Below are 21,179 nucleotides of genomic sequence, written 5' to 3'. Positions count from 1 at the left end.
TGTCTGATATTGCTACCCAATAGGAGACTAAACCATTTTAGTGATGCAGCCAGGGGCGCGGGAATTACTTTCAGACTGGGACCGGGGGCACACCATAAAAGAGATCAATCTAAAGTACCCCAAAATCTAGTTTTCTCACCGGTTATAGGCCACTTACTTTTCATCCCTTAGCTTTTTCAACAACAAAAAACATTTACAAAAAGTGCGGTATTCCGTCTCAAAGTTGTGGGGGTACCGCCCCCACGGCCCCAGAGTTGGAGGGGGGGGGGGACAAGCTGCTCTCACTACCAGGAAACCAGGGGGGGGCCCCCCGACCCTGGTTTCCGCGTCTATGGGTGCAGCCGTACATAAATCAAAAACTGATAGCTTCTTGGTATATCTGACGATTTTATGCTCAATTTCCTCTACATGTATTTGAATTATATTAGTTATGAACATAGCTACATCTTCATTGCCTTTTTTGACTGAGCTGTTCTGACAAAACTAGCGGTGAGAAGTCCAAGCAATGTGTCACATACCTATGCTCGTATTATAGCGTCATAGCATTTTTTCCCATCAGCGCGCGTGTTGCATATTGGATGACCTTCCAGAAAACACTGGGGTGAAACCATGTGGTGCAACAGTCAGCCTATTCTCACTCATACAACTCACTCAACAGTCAACCTACTCTCACTATATCAGTTCCCGAGATATGTAGAGTATAAGGTTGGAAATGACGCTATGCTATTAGCATGCATTTTTGAACGTCGATTCATTTACCACCATTGCATATTCATGAAAGAGAGAGGCTAACCTGGTATAATTGTATCGCTAGGACTGGCAGCTTCATAACGCTAATTTTATAAAGCTTCATACCACCTGATTATTAACCCGCGCCCTGCTGGGGGGGTGTTTGAACACCCCCCCTTGTGGTTTTTTGCGAATATCTCAAAAACGGCGGCGCGGAGCGCCGCCGTTTTTGGTACACCTTATCATACATCAATTCTACACATGTTGTGAAAATTTCAGACCAAGGTCATTCAAGGTCAGGTCACCAGGTCACTTGAAGTGACCTCACCTCATAAAAAGTTTCAATGTCTGCCATAGCTACACCGAGTGACCGATCGCTTTGAAACTTTCAGCGATTAATAAGGGTAACAGTATCTATCAAATGTATGTCTTGGAATTTTGATATCGGTGACCTAAGGTCAGGTCAATTTTGCGACCTCCCCATTATAAGTCAATGGGAGAAAATTGAAATGCGCCTCTTTTGGACGAAAGACATTATAAACACTCCCAAACACTGAATTACAAGTGGTTTAGACACACTGAACATGAAAATGGTGTCCGTGACCCCTGTTTATGCCCTGAGGTCATCTTAGGTCACGAATGGTATCTAACAGTTTTTCGCAAATAACTTTTGCTAGAGGCATGCTAGAGCGATGAAAACGCCTTAGATGTGTTCAGCTCGACGATACGGATCGACTGATATGCAACATGACCCTTTCCGGTCAGGTCATGACCTTGACCTGAGGTCAAATTTTCAAGTTGACCTTTCAAGGTCAAATTATAGTTCATTCGATGCGTCTTGACGAGAGGAACACGATGCCGGTAAAAGTAAGCTCGTACAAGGCTTGGGTCAAAAGTTATTGCAGAAAAACTGTTTCCGAAAAAATCGGCTATTTTGTAGTTTTTGCCCCCTGCAGGCAAAACCGTTGACGATAGGTCAAATCTGAGAGAATTACTCAGAAAGGGCGTTAATAGGGCTATCGAATGCGCTTTTCCGCGGTGCTGTAGCTCTATTGGTTCCCGAGTTATGCGTTGGCTTCCTGGAAATTGTCGACATTCGACCTGAAAATCGGCGAAATTTTGCCTTCAATGACCTCTGGTGACCTGACCTTTGACCTGACCAAAAAATTGACCGAAGTGATTTCGTCATTATTTTTGGCGCTCTTTCGAACGCCGCCTTCCGCGTTTCGCTACGTGGCCCAGGAGCCGAGTTAGAAGGGGGGGGGGGTGTTCAAACACCCCCCCCCCCCCAGCAGGGCGTGGAAATCCAGGACCCCCAGCCGGGCGCGGGTTAATATACCAGATCGGCTTAGCTTTTACCTATTTTTTAGAGGTTTTCTTTTGCAGAGCGTGATTAGAAAATAACCATTTAAACAACATTTAAGAGCTAAAGCCCGTCTGTCATGCCACCACGATTAATGCACTACTGATTCGAATCGTAGGGAAGGAAGAGGATGGCCTTCAAGTGACGTTAACCGAAAGAGGTAAGACAGAAGGGAATGACAAGCATCCCAACGTACTGACATGTGGAGAGGAAAACCGACTTCAGAGCTGACCACAGCTTTCCGTGGCTGTGCTGGGGCCCGTTGCATCAGCTGGAACTCTGACGCCAGAAAATCACAGCATAACGATAAGCATAACGCGGCAGCCCGCAGTCGACAAGCAAACGAGGTTCAGCAGCAGAATAAAATGTACCGTATACGGAATCTGGAGAAAAAAGGAAAAAAATATCGCATTTTTAGTTCAAACTTCATCCTCTTATTGCTTCCTAATTGTGCTTTGTTTGTTTCGTAGGGTTAGGCCCTTTCGGTCTAACGAGCCCTTTTCAGAAACGAAAGGCTGATATAAGAATTAGGGAGCGACATCGGTCTGCGCGGCTACCCCTGGTGCGCCGCCGGGGCTGAGTCCGTCACTGGACAAGCCAACCAGCCTACAGCCCTGAGCGACGGCCGTCTTTGCTCACTAACAACATCCAACTTGAGGCAATGAAAGCAGAAAGACTTCAGATTGGGAAAAAAAAACAATGGAACTCATGTTCATATCCCACGAGCAGGCCTGGGGCAGCTGGGAGGGGAGGGAGGGGGTCGGTGATGGGATTTAGTTTATAGATATTTTATACGCATAAAATAAGCCTTGAAATCGAATGCGCCAACATACCTCAATCCTCAGCGTCGAAACAGTCGCGCCATAGCCGTGCCGCGGTCTGTAGTATAGGCATGATTCAACAGATGACAGCACTAGTCCCGTCGAGAGCTGGCTGCCGAGAGCATTCAGTGAGCCTGACTCTCCGCTGCTTAGGACAATACGCTTTTTTGTAGCTGTCGCTTACTGCTGCCAAACATAAGGTCAATGGATTGACTGAAGGGAGGGACGATGAGAAGAAGAAGGGGATGTTCATTGTTCAGTTACAAGATAGTCCTGTCGCTACCTTCTTTCAGCTGTTTTATTAGATACGATCACATTTTTCCAAGAGTTCGCCAAATCAGAGAGTGAGTGACCTAAAGGTAGTTACATATTTGGTGTTCATTGAGCTCAAAAAACAATTAAAGTTACCTAGGAAAACGTTATGTTATCAGCTTTCTCATGTCTGCCTACGTCCGTTATCGATATCACAATCTTTACGACAAGGTAAATTAGAGCTTCACTTGCGCGATACGCGTATGTGACATCCTCGTTTTCACAGCAATAACTACTAGACTGTAACATTTATGGGCTACGCAAGAAAGCATGTCGCCTTACTAGGACCAGGGGAGGTCTGGGACAAGGGAGAGAGCTTTAGAGAGACGGGAGCGCAAACACCACTTCAAAGGCCCCGAATAATCTCCCAAGTCGGTGTGGATTGTCCTCCCAAGCGGCCGGGGTCAATCAGCCAAATCAACAGCTCTGTTGGTATTCGACCCGACACCAATGCTGAGTGGACACTACAGTAACGCAATGTGAAAGTGAGGGTCTGCCAGTGGGGCAAACACCTGCCGTGGAGGGCTGGGGAGCCCGCTGCAGGCCTCCGGTCACCACCGGTGGACGGTTGCGAGAGGCGATGTTCCGGTTCACTGGGTTTGCGCTGCCCACTGCATCTGTTGGACGGTGATGGGGGCGCGGGGCACATCGAGCAGCCCCCGGCCACGAGACGTACCGAGAACTGACGTCACTGGCACAGAGCGATGGTCCAGTATTAGCATGCTTCTCGGCGTGGTTGGGCAAGGCCGCGCCTTGCGCAGTTGCACATTGCAGATGCTGTAGTGATTGCTAGAATAATTTATGGCAGCTTAAGTATGGCAGCTTCTGGAGAATTGATTTCGGTCCTTACACAGTAACACTTGGATGCGCATGGAGCCTTTTGAATATGGAGTCCAGCTTTATATTTCCTTATCAAGGCACGACCGCTCACTCCCAATAATAAACCACATTTTGTTTTGTAAACTCGCACATTCATATGCTTTTTACGCACAAAAAGGTTCATCCAAGTTAACCCTCGCATGTGTAGGGGGGGGGGGGTCGGATGGACCCCCCCCCCATGGTTTTTCGGGAATAACTCGCGTAAAAAGCGGCCGATCGCGATGAAACTTTCAGTACCCTCGCATTGATCAATTTTACACCTACCCTGAAAATTTCATGACCCTGACCCAAATGACCTTTGACCTGTGACCTCTTTTCCGAGACCATGTTTGGCCGGAATCGCGATTTCGCGTATGTCGGCTCGCACTAGCCGCGTGTTTGCAAGCTTTTCGTGGTTTCAAACGTTCAAACATGTGATTTGATGTTACTCCCGTGTGTGTCAAGGTCACCTGAAGGTCAGGTCAGGTCATTGACCTTTGGTGACCTCGGGTGACCTCGGGTCACTTTTTCGAGTTTTACATGTTTCTAGGCTAGTTTTTGGAGCTGAATTCGAATTTAGCAACCATTTGAACATTTACGAAGTAGTTTTGGTGACTTCGTAACATGTTACGAAGCTGTCAGAGGCGGTTGACACGTACTACGAATACCCGTCACGACGCCTACTGGTTGACCTGACCTGACCTGACCCGACCTGGTCTAAATGCTTCAAGACATCATCTGTGATCAAAACTAACACGATATTCGTGATCAGCACCCCGAAAAACCCCTTAGCAGCCACACTTTACGACTTTCTAACAGGTCCCGATTTTCCCGACTTTGGGTCATTGACCTGACCTGGAAGGTCAACCAATGACCTAGGACCTTAAAATTGGGTATCATCGGCTTCCTCTCGTCACGGGCAACACGCTCGTTTTTTCCGCGAAGCTCTAGCTTGATCAGGGGCCAAACGGCAAGGGGGGGGTCCAACCGACCCCCCCCCCTACACATTAGAAGCTGGCAAACGCCGCACACATGCGAGGGTTAAACATGATCACATTCATTCGTCGATCATCATATAGATTGTTTTTAACTGGTACCAAACCAAACAGCAGCAAAACAGCAGAACCTTCCCACCCACTCATCCCCCAGCAATCCTGGATAGGAAGGTTTGATGGGTTAGCTTGCTAACAAGTAGCGCCCTAGTGCAATTCGTGGTTTAGGTAAAGGAAGGACACAGCTTTGTATGCTACTTTTCAGGCAGAACGAAGTCATGTGCAAATAGAACTACTCGTATATGCTGATGATTCATGCATTCTCTCTCCCTTTATTTTATTCCCATCCCTTCATATTCCACACCCTTTCTTTCATTGGTTTTGTGCTACTTTGTCATTTCTAATCATCCGCAATGCGCCCGGTTTCCCGCTGCATCGCTAGTCCGCTACACGCGTGTGCTATGTGTGCGTGACATTGAACGTATTGCGTCAGCTGACAGTATACGCACGACTCACTCTGCCGACCCGAGGGGTTCAATGACGTCATCGTGTCACGTGACGTGATGCATGGTGGTGACGCATGGTATGGCTGGATGGTGTGCAGTGTGCACGGCTCTCTGCCAGCTATACACGTGTTTGCCACTCACGCACGCCTAATACGTAAGTGCACGATTCGTGTACGTATTTTTAGTCTCTGAGACTTGCCTTAATGTTAAATCTCAAACATTAAGTTAGTTCCCTTTCGTCACGTGGATAGACGATGCTTTATAAGATTAGGCACAATACCAGCTCTAAGTCGGTAAATTATTTTGAAATACATTTATTTTTATTACAAAACCGTTATAAGGTACCTTTTTGTTATTCAACCTTGATTTGGGTATAGTAGCACTCAGCTATATCTGCATTAGTTAATTAGAATTTTATTTGTTTGTTTATGAACATTAAGGCTGGAACAAATAGCACAGCGCGGATGATATGAAAGCACTTTGTTTTAGCGTGAATGCTTATCACCTTCTTTAACTTTACCGACCGCAGCTAGACTTCAGCGATGCAATGCAGAGCTGCAGTGATTTTAAAAGGTAGGTTTAGTGCACTTGTTTGCATCGAGTCTTCTCACATCTTTCTTTGTTCAGGCAGAGCAGGATGGATCGAGTGCATGGACAACGAGTCGACATTCATGAAATCTCCAGCACGTTGACCGTTTTATGCTAACTAGTTATTTTGATGAATGCCCAAAGAAGAACATAAAGTCAACAACCTTGAAAATGTCAAGAGCCTAACGGAGACAATCACCTGGCAGCTGCACAGTCGTGAGCACATGATGCATAACATTTGGCACGATGTAGTGACAGTTACCCCACCCCAAAGTAGCAGATCGCTCTGTGAAAGCTACGGAGTTCAGTCGACTGTAGATGAACCCATACTCTTGCAAGGCAGGGTGACGACAGGGGCTCTGCGCGGAAGCCTAACCCAGATCACTTGTCGTTCTTCCGGTGTGCCCTCCCCTGAGCATACTGCACACTGCACACACAGTGCCGCCGACAGCTCACGGCTTTCGCCATCGGTCCTGGCCGATGACGGCGTAGATTCTGTAATCGGTGCGCACAGGTTTTGACTGTCAAGGTCGCTGCGGAGGGCGGTCAGCAACGGCCTTGACCTGGATCGGCTGTGCGCCGGAGGAGGAGGGACTGCGACTGCCGAGGTTCTGACGCAACTTCCCTATGCGCTGTCGCAGTTCCGCACCGTAAGGTGGTGTATCATCCCGAGTGGAGCGGTTCTCTCACGCTGGTGGCTGGGAGCGGGGTCACAGACACGAGGCCGATGTAAAGGAAGCAGGAAGGAAGGAGAATGGAGGGAGGAACCTAGCGGTGAAATACGCAGGAGCATGTCACACGTGGGTATCATCGGTATTGCACGCAATGTTGCGCCAGTGACAGTCTGTTGCTGAGTGATGCCACATCAATATCAGCTTGCAACACGTGGAGAAACAATTAACAGATGTCTATAGATGAATTTGAAATGTGGACCCTATGCCGCGAATCATGCAATTTGCAAATGTTTCGTAAATATAACAATAAGCATCTCACAAAAGGCATATTTTTAATGTTGACATTGAAGCATGATAATTTTGGGCCATAAAAGTTTGTGTCGATTTACAATCGTTTGACTTAATCGTTTGTCGTTTTGATCGTTTGACTTACAGCATGGAAACCGGCACGGGCGTCACTCTCTGAATATTATTGATAAGGATGGTATCAGTAGGGTTAAAGGGACCATCCCAGTTCCCACCTTCAAAAAAGTTAATGAATTGGCATGAAAGTGATTTCGCTCGGTTCAGAAAGAGCAAAAACGAATATCTACCAAATTTCATCGAAGAATATTCACCGGTTTTCAAGATATTAGACTTTAACTTTTGTTTATTTTTTGGGCTCTCCGTTGTTCCTAGCGACTTTATTTGAAAGTGCGGCACTTGTTGCGCGGAAAGCAGCGATATACCACCGCGTGCTACCAAACGTTTTAGTCAAAGATTTAAAATTGTTAGATCTCCACTGACGTCACAAATTCTAAGGGGGCATTCCAATGCATTAGCCCCTTAGAATCCGAAAACTGCAAGTTTCTCCGAATTAAAGCATTTTTCGATGTTGTGAGTGCCCAAACCGGTATTTGCAGCCCATGGCCACCAATTTGGCTATCTCTGAACTCAAAACTAATGTTAAGGTGGGATGGTCACTTTAACCCGCGAGTTGCTGGGGGGGGGGGGGGCGTTAAACGCCCCCACTTTTTTCGCCGGGCCATAGCATAAAAACGGCGCGCCGCAGGCGCGCCAAAATTTGGGTACCTGTAGGGAATTGATTGAACTTTATTGTGACAAAGTTTCAAAAAAAATCGGTCGGAAAATTTTTGAGATATCGAGGTTTTAGTGACGTCATGATTTCTGAGTTTTCGACCAAAAACGGCATATGTTCAAAAAATCATATAAAATCACAGAATAGACATACAGATATGCCGTAAACGCCATTAGACTGCCAATACCATGGACAATCAAATGGCTATCTTCGATTATTGATTATCGTTCTGCATTTTCCAAAATCTTGAACTGAATCTTGGCAATTTCTCGCGACTACTTCACGACCATGATACATACATTTCTTAAATTGAACTTTTTGAGTCAAACACGTACACATACGATAAAATGAATGTCACCATCGGGTTCTACGCCCCAAATTACCCATAAAACATGTGTCGCAGGCTGCGAATATCAGTTTTGATTTTCGGGGATATGTGCCTACCCGGTTGACCTGACCTTGACCCTGACCTATGCTTGACTGACCCCTACATGGAGCTGACACTCTTGTAGGCCTTATATGATGGATTGTGCACCGTTTTGACAACGTTTATGACGAGAGGCGCCCATTGCGAAGCCCTGAAGTCCATGCTACTGAAAGCCCGATTTCAGGTGTTTGACCTGACCTTGACCCGACCTGTGACCTCAAAATTCAACGCCCCCCCCAGCAAACGGTGGGTGGCGAAATACCCCAGCAACTGCCGGGTTAAGTTTATAAATATCAAAGTCATCCTTACCATGCACCGCTGTCCGCTGACCGCTACAACATTAATGCTAAAATGCCGAAATAATGGTCCCTCCCCATACTTAGGGAAGGTATATACAAAAACGACACTCATGAAAACCGAGCGGAAAAGAAGACCTTGGCGAATGGCATATCATTACCTCGGATCTAGGCCGCCCATGATGGCAGCCAGGAAATGATTAGAAATGGTGACGAGCGCCTCTCTTCAAGGACATTGGCCTGGTCTTCTTCTGATACACAATCGCAAATTGTAACACTGGTAGTCTTCGTGGTGGGTGAATCAACTTGTAAGGAACGCAACTTATTCTTTTCGGGAACCATTCAAACTGTTCTGATGTTCAAACTTTTCTTCAACAGCCGTCGATACGATAGCCCTGTAGCCCGATTTATCATATTTTTTTGCTGAATTGAACGTCGATTGCTCATTTCAAAGGAAATCCCAAAGAAAATAGGTATTTAGGCACTTTGTTACACGTACATTGATGTTCAACATAATGCTAGCACAAGTCAGCGACAGTCTGTTACTGTGTTGAAATAGTTAGCGCAGGGCACATCACTTGGTGCCTCCTTTGGGGCTCGGTTTATATGAAGAAGGAAAAATAGGAGTAGTGTGAATTGAAAAGTAAGAACTAAGAAAACGAAGTGATTTTCACTCTGCTAATAAAGGGCAAATCAAATTTCATCATGGTTACCTTATTGTTCCTTGGCCGACATGTGTCAGCAATATATTTGTTGTGAGATCGACTAGTTTTAAATTCATGTTGGAGCAGCCGCGTCTGTTTCCCTGTGACATTTCTGGCGTCATGATACATGTGCCTCTCTGGAGCGTGTATGTAATCTGGACATTAGCTGCTGAGCCTGAATCTGAAAAGCTGATCTCACCGGCCGTTTCCGAGCCACTTTGGTGCGCGATGAGCGCTCATGTCCCCCGATTCGTTTAAGTGCGTCATTAGCGTCTGCTGTGCGCACTTTATCTCTGAGCTGGGCCGTTTTCACGTGTCTTAAGGGGCCCTGACACTTGCACGATTTTGAGGCACGCATTGGCACGAATCGAATCGTGCCCGTGCGCAAACTAGTCGTGAACTGACGTGAAGTGTGCGTTAACTCGTCGTGACTTCGTGCCATGTCGGGTCAAAAACTTTGAAATGTTCAAAGTTTTGGTCACGACAAAATTTCGCAACCGGATCGTGAACTATGCGCAAACTGTTCGTGAACTCGTCGTGAACTCGTCGGGACGTTGCGGGAAGTGCGTAAACTATGCGCAAACTATGCGAAAAGTATTCGTGAACTCGTCCTACCAGCCCGTGCCAATCTGTGGATCTCGGCTTGCTTCGCAGCGCGAAATTTGGGATTGTTTGGTGTTTTTCCCGAGTCGATTGGACGCCTAGATGGGAAGTAATGACCGAAAATGTATTTAACGGGTCATTTCAGGTCAAAGAGGTCAAACTAGGTCACACGGGCTCATGTTAGGTCACAGAGGTCAAATTAGGTCACACGGTGTCAGGTTAGGTCACAGAGGTCACCATGAGGTCACGATGGGTCACGCCAGGTCGCAGAGGTCAGCCAAGGTCACGATAAGTCAGTCCAGGTCAAACTGGTCACATTAGGCAAGGTCAGGACATTTGTGTCACTGGAGGTCACGATGGGTCTTGCCAGGACACGGAGCTTACAGCCTTACATTAGTGAATGGGAGGTCCCACTTTTATATGGCATGCCCAAGTCGGCACAAATTGCGCAAACTTGTCGTGCCAATGCGTGAAGTGCGTAAACTATGCGCAAACTATGCGGAAAGTATGCGTGAACTCGTCGTACCAGTCCGTGCCAATGTGGACACTGATGGGCACGCATTCGTGAATTATTCGTGAAATCGTCGTGAACTGGTCGTGCACTAGTCGTGAACAGTGCGGGAGCCATCCCAGTTCGTGCACGAAAATGGCACGGCTTGCCACGACAAAATCGTGACCAAAAGTCGTGCAAGTGTCAGGGCACCTTAAGGCAGACCGATGGAGCGTGGCCGGCTTTCACCGTATTGCCTTCCTGAGCCGTGTCACCGTTACGTCAGACCCGCTACTGACACCGTCTGACACAGATTGGACACTTAGCTGACACCTGACACCGGCCTGATGAGTTGATCCAGAGCTGTAAGCGACACGAGACCGTCCTGACCGAGATGATCCCTGCATGTGAGACTTTGACATGCATCGGTGATGTAACATCGACCTAAAACTTATGAAGGTGGGGATTTGTGGACCTGTTAGGAATCCAAAGTCACAACTCACACCATTTTCAACCACATCTCTCCCACACCATCCTTCATCCTATAATAACCGTGTCTATTGTCCAAGTGTCTCCGCCTGAAACCTACCATGGCGTTCCGCCGCCCCATTGAAGCTATCCGGGAATCGGAATTTCCCGGATCGCGGCGATCCACGGAATCGTCCGTCGCCGCTACCTTGCCGCAGGGCCGACAGCTGTCCACAAAGCGCAGGTTCAAGGCGGGTCGTTCTGCGGCGCACTGCACTGCGGGACGCAGTCCTTGTCCTTCCGAGGCTCATAAAGCGCCGCCAGCCGCATCGTCGGCGCCCCGTCGCCGGCGGCGTGGTACATAGTTACATGTCAGTTTCTGACGGAGGGCGTACAGTGACCGCGCCAGAGCCGGCCGACACGGCTCACGCACATCGTAAACAAATTATTTGTTTCACAAGCTCACCGCACCAGCCCAGGAGTCTGGCTTTCTAATGGAGGCGTATCTTGACGTTATGATAAACAGAGAAGTCAGCCCTGGGCGAGGACTCAGATGGCACATCGCAAAGATGTATGGCGGGCCCTAATTGTCCTGGTGTGTCAGCTGGATAGCCGTGGGACGGTGAGCAATCTGATGGCACGCAGCTGGGAGGGGCAGTCTTGCGACGGACGACTGTTGAGTGTTTTCGTCACATTGTGCTGCGCTGAGCCGTGGCATCACCACGGTGACCTCTGACGGAGGGATGCAGAAAGGGCGTCGGTGAAAGGGCGGCATGAATGGCTTTTGTTGCCGGGATGAATGGAGTCGGTGGGAAGACGGCCGACACTTCAGATAGACGTTAGAGTTATCTCTGTTTCAATCAACGTTTTTGTTTTGTTGACCAACGCGCTTACGAGGAATCTTAAAGGTTAATTACTTTAATCAAGTGGAGTGGTGAGAACAGAACAATTGTTTTTTTTTTGTAACATCGCATAAGTCAATGAGCGCCAACATCTAAATTAGGTTAATACTGAAATGAGCTGCCTGAACCGTTGGAAAATTTAGTGTCATATTGGGTGCCTCATACCAAAGGTTGTTACAGTTTTATCTGCAAAATGACATGAAATGAAATTGCATGGCATGCCCACCATCTATTCGTATACGCCTTGTCCAGAGCATACTAAAATGGCAAGTCAAACATAGCAGTCACCTGTTGTTACCACCATCTCTAACTTGACAATAACCTGAAATGTGAACAACTTTTGATTTGTAGTTATAAATGGACAAGTATTGTATCGAGAGTACATGAACCTCCAGGCTCCACGAATCAAACTATTAAAACAGTTACATTTACGCCTTAAATGTAACTGTTTTAATAGTTTGATTCGTGGAGCCTGGAGGTTCATGTACTCTCGATACAAAACTTTTGATTTATTTCTTCCAAGTCTGCACGCCACTGCAGGCAATAGCCCATGAAGCCCGTCCTCACGCCGCTCGGCCACAGATCGTGCAGTGTGTAGCGTGCAATGCGCCCAGTGCCGGCTCGCCCTGTCCTGCGGACGCCTGTCGTGCGGGGTTCTGCCGCGCCCTGTCCCCCGGCACGCGACCACCTGGACGGGGGATACCCGTCTCTCCCCACTCGGGACCCGTGGCCACCGCGACGGGCTGCCGGTGGGCCAGCCCGGTGTGGCTCCGGCCGATCGCGGTCACCCCACCGCGGGATGCCCGCGCCGCGGCGGCCATAACCTATCACTGAGCACGCCGCGGAGGAACTTCCGCTCACCTGGCTACCCAGTCTGACGTCAGAGGTTACAGGGAAGCAGATGACACAGTGTAAGAACACGTCCAGGGGTGATGTTTTATTCAGGACGATGACCTGATCGAGTCGACAAGACCTTGTGAGGTGAAGCCCCGAGATCTCCTTCTCTTCATTACCCTAACAAGAATCCCGACTTCTCTCGCACTTCTCTGCACGGTTCACCTTTGTCCAGTCGTCTCCAAGTTCATTGTTGCTGACCCGTCTATCCACCCTTTTCCTAAATCTTAGCTCCCTCCCCGTCACACTCCGGTTCTCCATACCAGTCCATGAGTCAGCGCTGGCCCTCGACCTGTCTAACGGAGCTGATCGGTGACGTCATCTTCCGGGTTGACACGCAGGAAAAATGAACAATGAACAATTGAACATTGCACATCACGTTGACATGAATGCACCGATCACTTTGACTTGGCAATGTAATGCATTTTTTGTGAAGGTCCTGCATTATTATTTGATTGAAATGCACCAATGATTACACCAGCTGATGAAATAATAAGTTTTTTGGAAAAATACAAAATGCAAGCATTAGTGGAAAGAATCATCATTACCATTCAAAGTCATAATTCATGCACAAACAGCACCAATGCAATGCAAGCAAACATCTGCATATCTAGAAACCTATGCGAGCCAGCCTGCAATCCAAAACTCAAGATATGAAGGCCTGCGCCTTTACGTTTACATACGTCCTGCAGTAACTGCAGTCCTGCAGTAAGTGAGGGGTTACGTCGCAACCCCTCACGCATTCGCACTTCCAACTGCACGTCCGAGTCTCTACGACCGAGTCTTATAGTTATTCACGCTCTGCCTCTAACTCTGCAAGTGCATACATGTTTCATCAACAAATGTAAGCCTATGCTCGTCTTTCATCATATTTCCCCAGGCCCTAGCCCCTTCGAAGCCATCCTCGGCCCAATCATCCGGGGACCATGGGGAACCCGGTAGCCAGTGCTACGACTGCAGGGCAGGCGTGGAATACTCTGGAGCGATATCATATCGGAGGTCATCTACAAAGATCAATTCCCGATAACCTGAGTCACCGATTGCCGCCAGTAGCTCGGGGACGTATGGATAACTATTCAGAGCAAGGCTGAAGGACAAGGTCACATAATCGGCCAGCAGTTCTCTCTGGGTTTATGGAGGGCATGACTGATACGTGGCGAGGTATTAAACAGGAGCGATTACCAGACCCTTTGCATTTGTAATTTTGATCAGATATGCAGACAATCGGCTCTATAAGATATTGCCTTTTCACACTAAGGCAAGCTAAAACACTGCATTGTGTTAGTTCCTATACTGCTCCTGATATGCAACAACATTTAGGAGGTTGTAAAACCATATCACCAATCACTTAAGAAATTGATTAAAGAGTGTTAGCACACCATCACCGAAGAGTCTGCAAGCTGCAAACAAGTTGGTATTATGGTATTCGTGTTAAATTGCCCGCCGGTGCACCTTGTGAACAATTTGTGTGCGGTAGTTCTTCGTTTGCAAATGACCACAAAATCCGGGTTGACTTGATCTGAAGAGTGCTATTTAGCACCTACACTCCACGCAAAATGAGCGTGAGAGGGTGCAGCATTATGGTAGTTTATCGCCAATTTCTCGGCGAGTTTGTGGGGGGAGGCTCCGGGCTCAATAAGTGCCCGATTTGACGCAGACGCCTGAGGCCGAGTTAGGACCGTCTGCGGCTGGGCGATGTAACAGAGCGATAACGTCTCACCGCCGCGGGAGTCGGCCGGTTAACTGGCGCCTGGGGCGGCCGACAGATCCGGCCCAGAGTGCCACACCGGCCGGCCGCCGGCCGACGCCGGTCTGACCTTGCTGGCCCGCCCCCGCCCCCGCCCCGCCCCACATCCGCGTTCGTGACGGGCGGGTCCGCCGGCCGCCCCGCCCGCCGTGCCCGCCCGTCTCGGAGCAGGTGTGGGCTCTGACTCGAGTCGTGGGAGGCGGGCAGATAGCAGGAGCGCCGGACGGGGTCGGACGAGCCAGGCAGAGGTGCGACCTTCCCCTGTGCACAACTATGTTCGAGTGATGCTGGCCCGTGCACCGGTGCTCATTGTCGAGAGCTGTGATAATAGAAGCTCTATAAGACGGTCTCGGCGTGACAAAACGGCTGCATATGAAGCTTGAATGGGCCCTAGTGCATGCATAAGACGATAAATCGCTGCTAATTAGGCGCGAATGCAAATTCGACAGGCTCTTGTCTTTCTAAGAACGGAACAAAACGTGATGTTTTCCCTAGCACCACCAGGCCCGATAGATTTGTTCTCCAGATATTGGGCCCGCATGTTTTCCTACAGAGCCAAAGTAAAACTTCCGCTAAATGGGAGACTTTCCCTCGTCCATGAACTTAACTCACGGTGCAATGAGATTATATTCAAATTACCTATACCTGCTCAGGTCGTTCTATAGGTAAACGCCATGCTGTGCTCATGACATTTAGTTATAGTGATTGAACGGCAGCTAACCTGATTGACGGTGTTAATATATGTAGGATGAAGCTCTGAGGAAGGTATTAGGTATTCATACGCTAGGTGCACCCGGTGTTAAATACGCAAAATTAAATGTTGACATGTTTTTCAAGCTTGCAACCATCAAAATTAAAAGTACCGTGCTGTTATCGGTTACAGGAAAATTTGCCGAACTGCGTTTTGCTGAATGCTTATTCGCTGAATGTCAATATGTCGAATGCATTTTACCGATGTCTTTTTGCCGACGTGTCAAAAAGGCGAAGTTCTAAAAGTCGAAATGCAATTTGCCGACATGCCTTTCTGCCGACGTGCAAAAAGTCGAAAATGTCAATTTGCCGAAGTGCTAATTTGCCGAAATGTCAATTAATCGAAATGTCAATTTGCCGAAAAGTCAATTAGTCGAAATATCAATTTACTGAAATGCAACTTTGTCGAAATGCTAAGTAGTCGAAATGTAAATTTGCCGAAATAACAGTTAGTCGAAATGTCAATTTGCCGAAAAGTCAATTAGTCGAAATGTAAATTTGCGGAAATGCCATTAGCCATAATTAATCTAACCTTACCTAACCTAACCTAACCTAACCTAGGTTTGCAGATTGACATTTCGGCAAATTTACATTTCGACTAATCGACATTTCGGCAAACTGCCAATTCGGCAGATTGACATTTCGGCAAATTTGCATTTCGGCAAATTGACATTTCGGCAAATTGACATTTCGGCAAATTTACATTTCGACTAATTGACATTTCGACTAATCGACATTTCGGCAAATCGCATTTCGGCAAATTTACAGTTCGGGTAATGAACATTTGGGCTCTACCTACATGCCAGTCATGCTTATTCAAGACTACATAACTGAAGCACTGGAAACTAATAACATTATAGCAGGTATCTTTCTTGACCTTTCAAAAGCATTTGACACTGTAGAACACCAAATACTACTAGAAAAGTTAAACAAAATGGGTTTTCGAGGAAATATTCTAAAAACAATCAAATCATACTTAACAAACAGATTTCAAGTGGTACAGATAGAAGGGGTCAAGTCAACTGAACGAGAAATAAAAATAGGAGTGCCGCAGGGGTCAATTCTTGGACCACTCCTCTTCATTCTATACTTAAATGACATTGCAAATCTTCCAATTGAAGGGCAAATTATGTTGTATGCAGATGATACTGCAATATTTTTCAAACATAAAAACAGAGAAACACTTCAAGAATTAACAAATGCAGCCCTGTCAAAAATATCTGAATGGCTAGAAGCAAATTACCTCACAGTGAACCCATCAAAAACATTTCTCCAAGTATATTCAAAACGGAGAACTGCTGAAAAGTTAAACATTTACATTAGAAACACAGCAGTAGTTGAAATGAAAACTGTGAAATATTTAGGAATCCTTATTGACTCTGACCTCAAATTCACATCTCATATCAGTAGCATATGTAAAATTATCAGCAGAAACATTGGAATGATTGCAAGAGCTAGACGCTTTATCCCAAAACAGCAGCTCATTCAATTATATTATTCTTTGATTTTTCCTTACATCAACTACTGCTGTTTCATTTGGGGTTCCAACTATGAAAACCACCTTCAAAGGCTGGTAATTCTGCAAAAAAGGTTCATGAGACTAATTGAAGGTATTTTCCCACCACAAAGTGCTACCCCAATATTTAAAAAATATAGTATTCTTAAAATTAAAGACGTAGCCAAACTTCAAATAATGCTTATCATGCATAAGTACATAATGCAGGAATTACCAGTCTCTGTAAGACGATTACTTCATCTTTCAACTGACCCTATCCATCAGACAAGAAATATCCATCATTTTCAACCTGTTTTTTCAACAAAAAATTACAGGCTCTGCTCTACTCATTTCCTTGCATCGGACCCAAACTCTGGAATGACTTAATAGCTAAAGATCTTCTATTAGAAGAAGTACCTCAATCAAAAAACACTTTCAAAAAATATGTAAAGAATATCTTACTTAGTGAGTACTAAGCAAAAGTACTTATCAAAAGTTTAAGTGAAGTATTAGCAAAAGTATTAGTTAAGTAGTCCTGGGTACTAAGTATCCTCGTAAATATACCTATAAATGAATATGAAAATATGTTAAATCTTACAATAAGAAAAACAACAAGAACATGATAACAAATAGCAATACATACCTAAATAGCGTAATACACACGCTTACCTAGTACTTTTCATACAAAGTGCTTAGCATCTCGACAAGTGGCCCAATAATAAATGGACATATTGGTGCATTTATTATTGGGCTAGGCTGACAATGATGTGTTGATAATGTAACCTACCTTTGTGATTATCAACACAGGAGATACGTCCCCACTCAAATGGAACGCCGGACTTGAAGGGGTCCATCAGCAACAAGCCCTGCTTAGCTGGTGGGCCCTAGAAAGTCTGGCTGTTGACCTGCGCTCGAATTGACCAGAAATGTTTCCCCACTGGATTGCCATTTGCTGATTTTTCTTCTAGGAGTGAAAGACTTAATGCACTCTACTAACCAATTATGTATGCATGTATGGTAGTAGAACAGTCATCCGCTGCTTTCAGCAATGACTACTTTGGCTCTCTTTATTGATTAACCGGTTCCCGCACTTCTTTTGCTTACTTTGTTTTTTTTCAATTTTCCTAGCTGGGAGTGCCGCGACTTATCCTTTTTTATTTTTGTCTGGTGTTAACGTAAGGTGCTGTGAGTCGCTGGGCTGAGGGTGGGGGCACTCCTGGTCACCTAATAATGGGTGGCGGAGTAGTTCGAAAAAAAAGGCATGTCGGCAAAACGCATTTCGACTTAAAGCATTTCGACTTTTTAACACGTCGGCAAAAAGCACATAGGCAAAATGACATTCGGCGAAATGCATTTGGCAAAATGACATTCGGCAAATCGCCTTTCGGCAATTTGTCCGCACACCGCTGTTATCAGACTTAACAAATGCGATCAGGGACAGTGCCCATCTCTCCAAAGATTGTGCATTGTATTTTCTGTAAACTATCCCTTATCAACAGTCAACACAAGTCTCGGTGGTGGTGATGGTGGAGGGGGGGGGGCAGAATCTGCCCTCTTTTATCTCCCAACGTGGCGAGAATTCAAATATCAAATTCGGGGACAGACATTCGGTTGATATTTACTGTTAGGAGTCGGTTTCTAAATGGTCTAAAATTGACATCACTAATTCACATCCTTCCCACGACCCGTCTGGCTGCGTGCTATCCGCTGCCCGCAGTCCGTACCCTCACGGCTTTCAGCGGAGGTCTCTGCTCCCTGCCCTCGCGCAGCAGGCGCCGCCTCCCTGGCTGACCCCTCGACCCCGTGCTCGCCGTCAAGGTCACGGATCGCTTTGTAGTGGCCGCCGCGGGCCGACTGCCCTGCCGCGGCGCTCGTTCAGGGTGGGGAGAGCAGCCCCTGGACACGGACACGGTCCCGGCTTTGGAGCGACCCTGTCCTGTCAGCGCGACTTCAGTCCGGCCGGCGCGGGGGTGGGCAGCTGAACTGACCCAGATGTACGCGCAGCGTGGCGGCCATTGTGCGTGCCCCTCGCCACGCACTGCGACTGTGCGTGGCTCCACCCACCGTGTCCGTTTTAATTAATTTTGGGTGGTTCCACGCTGTGCCCGCTGTCGATAAACGAAGGACTGTGGTGAAGTCAGTGATCGATATGTGGAGGCGACGCCATGGGGAAACCAGGATACCGCAGTGCCGTGGAGCTACTGGATGGCAGCCAGTTCGGTTTGTGCGGATTGGAGAGCCACACATCTTTTGACAAGTGCTGGCTGTGCTTATCTCTGTGACAGAGTTCTCATGGACTAGAAAATTACATAACAGCGGAGTTATGTCACAGGACTAGTTGCCAAACCTGTAAACTGCCTACTCCAGATCGTGACTGCTTCAATCGTCACTCTTTAATTCGCGATGCCTAGTTGAGTCACACTTTGAATCGTGACTTCTCATCGTCCTGGGTGAACAGGTAAGGTGATCTCCCCATTGTGGGAACTGTGGATACGGGATACCACATAATGAACGACGTTTTCTGAAGGGATTAGCTGGCCTTCCTGTCAGAGCGTGAGAAGATATCAGATCTGTGACGGGTCGTGCGCGAGGCAAAAGTCAGAGGATTAGAGTCATAGCGCTGCTTTGCATCAACTGGAAAACTAGCCACGGTGGTAAACACTGGCGACAACTATGGACACATGTGACCCCGCTGATAGTTCGTTCGCAGCAGCCAGCAGGCACCTGTCCTGAACAGACTACGCTGAAATCGTTTCTTTACGAAGATTGAGTTGCATTGATTGAGCCCGCCCTTCGTTCAGTTGCTGATTTGTTTCCATCATGATGGATGTAATGCATGCAGTACCCCTTATGTAGCATATAAGTATGCAAACAAATTATAGCCTAGGTGATATAAGCGATAATATTTTTGCTTCGATTCGATGTTAGTTAAATGTCAGGGAAAGTCAGCAGTGACCTAATGGAGTTTCCTTTTGCTATATGTCACTATTGCCTGCAGGGGAGTCTGTGGTAGCAAGTGATATTTGACTTCGCCAGAAACCTGCTCAATTTGGAGTTGTTCTGAGATTTATGACCGAAAAAATGTGCAACGGACATTTCTTTGTAGAAGAAGAGACATGCCTAAATGTCAATCGCTTTGGTTTTGTCCTCGATCCGCTTATAACTGCAACTGTCGTTTTCTTTTATTCTCCATCAGTGTGTTTGACCTTCATAACTTACCCATGCTGTGTATTCATTGACCAGTAACAACACGTGCCTTTTTTGTATATGCATCAAAAGCAATTGCGCTGAACCCCGACTTCTTGCATCAGCCCACATATCGCACAAGGGTAGATTTAATCGAGCTTTGATTGAACACTGATTAAATCGTATACCTTGGACACGTGACAGCCAGCGAGCCACGACCGTCGTGCTGAAAGGCTTCTCATGCTCCAGGGGGACCAGCGCCAGGGCTTGGTGTCCTTCAAAGTGGCAACATATTGGCATGAGCATGAATAAACGCTGCCTTGTTTGTACGTGGTTTTAAATCACCGAGATAAGGGTTTTGCTTGTCATCATCACACCGGTTTGAGGTAGTTTTAGTTATTTGAAATTTTGCTTAATTTTTGTGTCTCGGATTATAGCACAAGGTTAAGGCAGACCGCAGAATAAATCACACATTAATATATCATTGACTTATTCGTTTGAACCTGGTTTTGTGGGGTTTGGACCTGACTTGACTTATAGAACGGCGCTTTATTATAATACCTATGAAGCTAATGATCTCATCATTATACTTTTACTCAAGCACTTCTCTTGTCGCCCACATCGGAATGCATGCTGCACAGTGCACAGTGACAATGCACAGACCGTGCCGTGCCGACGAATAGATCATGTTCTGGGCTGAATTCTCCAAGCGGATCAAACGGAATGCGAGGTCAGCTATGTATGTTCACCTCGATCTCCGTTACGGGGGAGGGCGTGTTTTCCTGAAAATGGCGGTACGGCGTGAGAGCCCAAATCAGCTGCACATGTCACTGACGGTCTCTGTCTACATAAACTGAAAATATTGTAGCCGATGAGTGAATGCAGAGCTTCCACCAGCCACGTACTGGAATGACGTTATACTTCTGTAATAGCGTCTCTAAGTCCCAAAAGCATTGATTCTAGAGGTATGTAAGTACCGTTTCAGAGTTGAAAGGTCATTCGCAGTTCTCACGGTGGTGTGGATATTTCTGCATTTCACTGCGATTCAACTGAAAGAAAAACACGCTTTGACATATCGGTTAAACGAAATTGGGAAACATATAACGTTGTTGATGTGTAAAACACGAGTACTGTAGTACCTATTTCATGAAATGTCTCTAGCGTAAAGCTGAAGCATATCGAGAGGCATTATAAATGCACAATAATGCTAACTCCAGGGGTACCTATGAGACACGCCTTAAAAATACCTTATCTACAAAAATACTGGGGACTAGCTAGCACAATATCAACTATAAT

General features: G+C 46.7%; 1 long non-coding RNA gene across 1 annotated transcript; it reads right to left on the bottom strand.

Annotated features, from left to right (window-relative positions):
- Positions 1 to 11,345: 11,345 nt before the first annotated feature.
- Positions 11,346 to 12,517, bottom strand: LOC122380195. Its single transcript, XR_006256296.1, has 3 exons — positions 12,497 to 12,517; positions 12,100 to 12,133; positions 11,346 to 11,641 (listed from the first exon to the last, which is right to left on the bottom strand). It is a non-coding gene; the product is annotated as an uncharacterized LOC122380195 (long non-coding RNA).
- Between the last annotated feature and the right edge of the window lie 8,662 nt (positions 12,518 to 21,179).

This window comes from Amphibalanus amphitrite, unplaced genomic scaffold (assembly GCF_019059575.1).
Source record: "Amphibalanus amphitrite isolate SeventyFive unplaced genomic scaffold, NRLGWU_Aamphi_draft 000093F_arrow, whole genome shotgun sequence".
Taxonomy (NCBI): Eukaryota; Metazoa; Arthropoda; class Thecostraca; order Balanomorpha; family Balanidae; genus Amphibalanus; species Amphibalanus amphitrite.
Note: the sequence above shows the minus strand (reverse complement) of the source record. Positions and strands in the feature narration are given on the sequence as shown.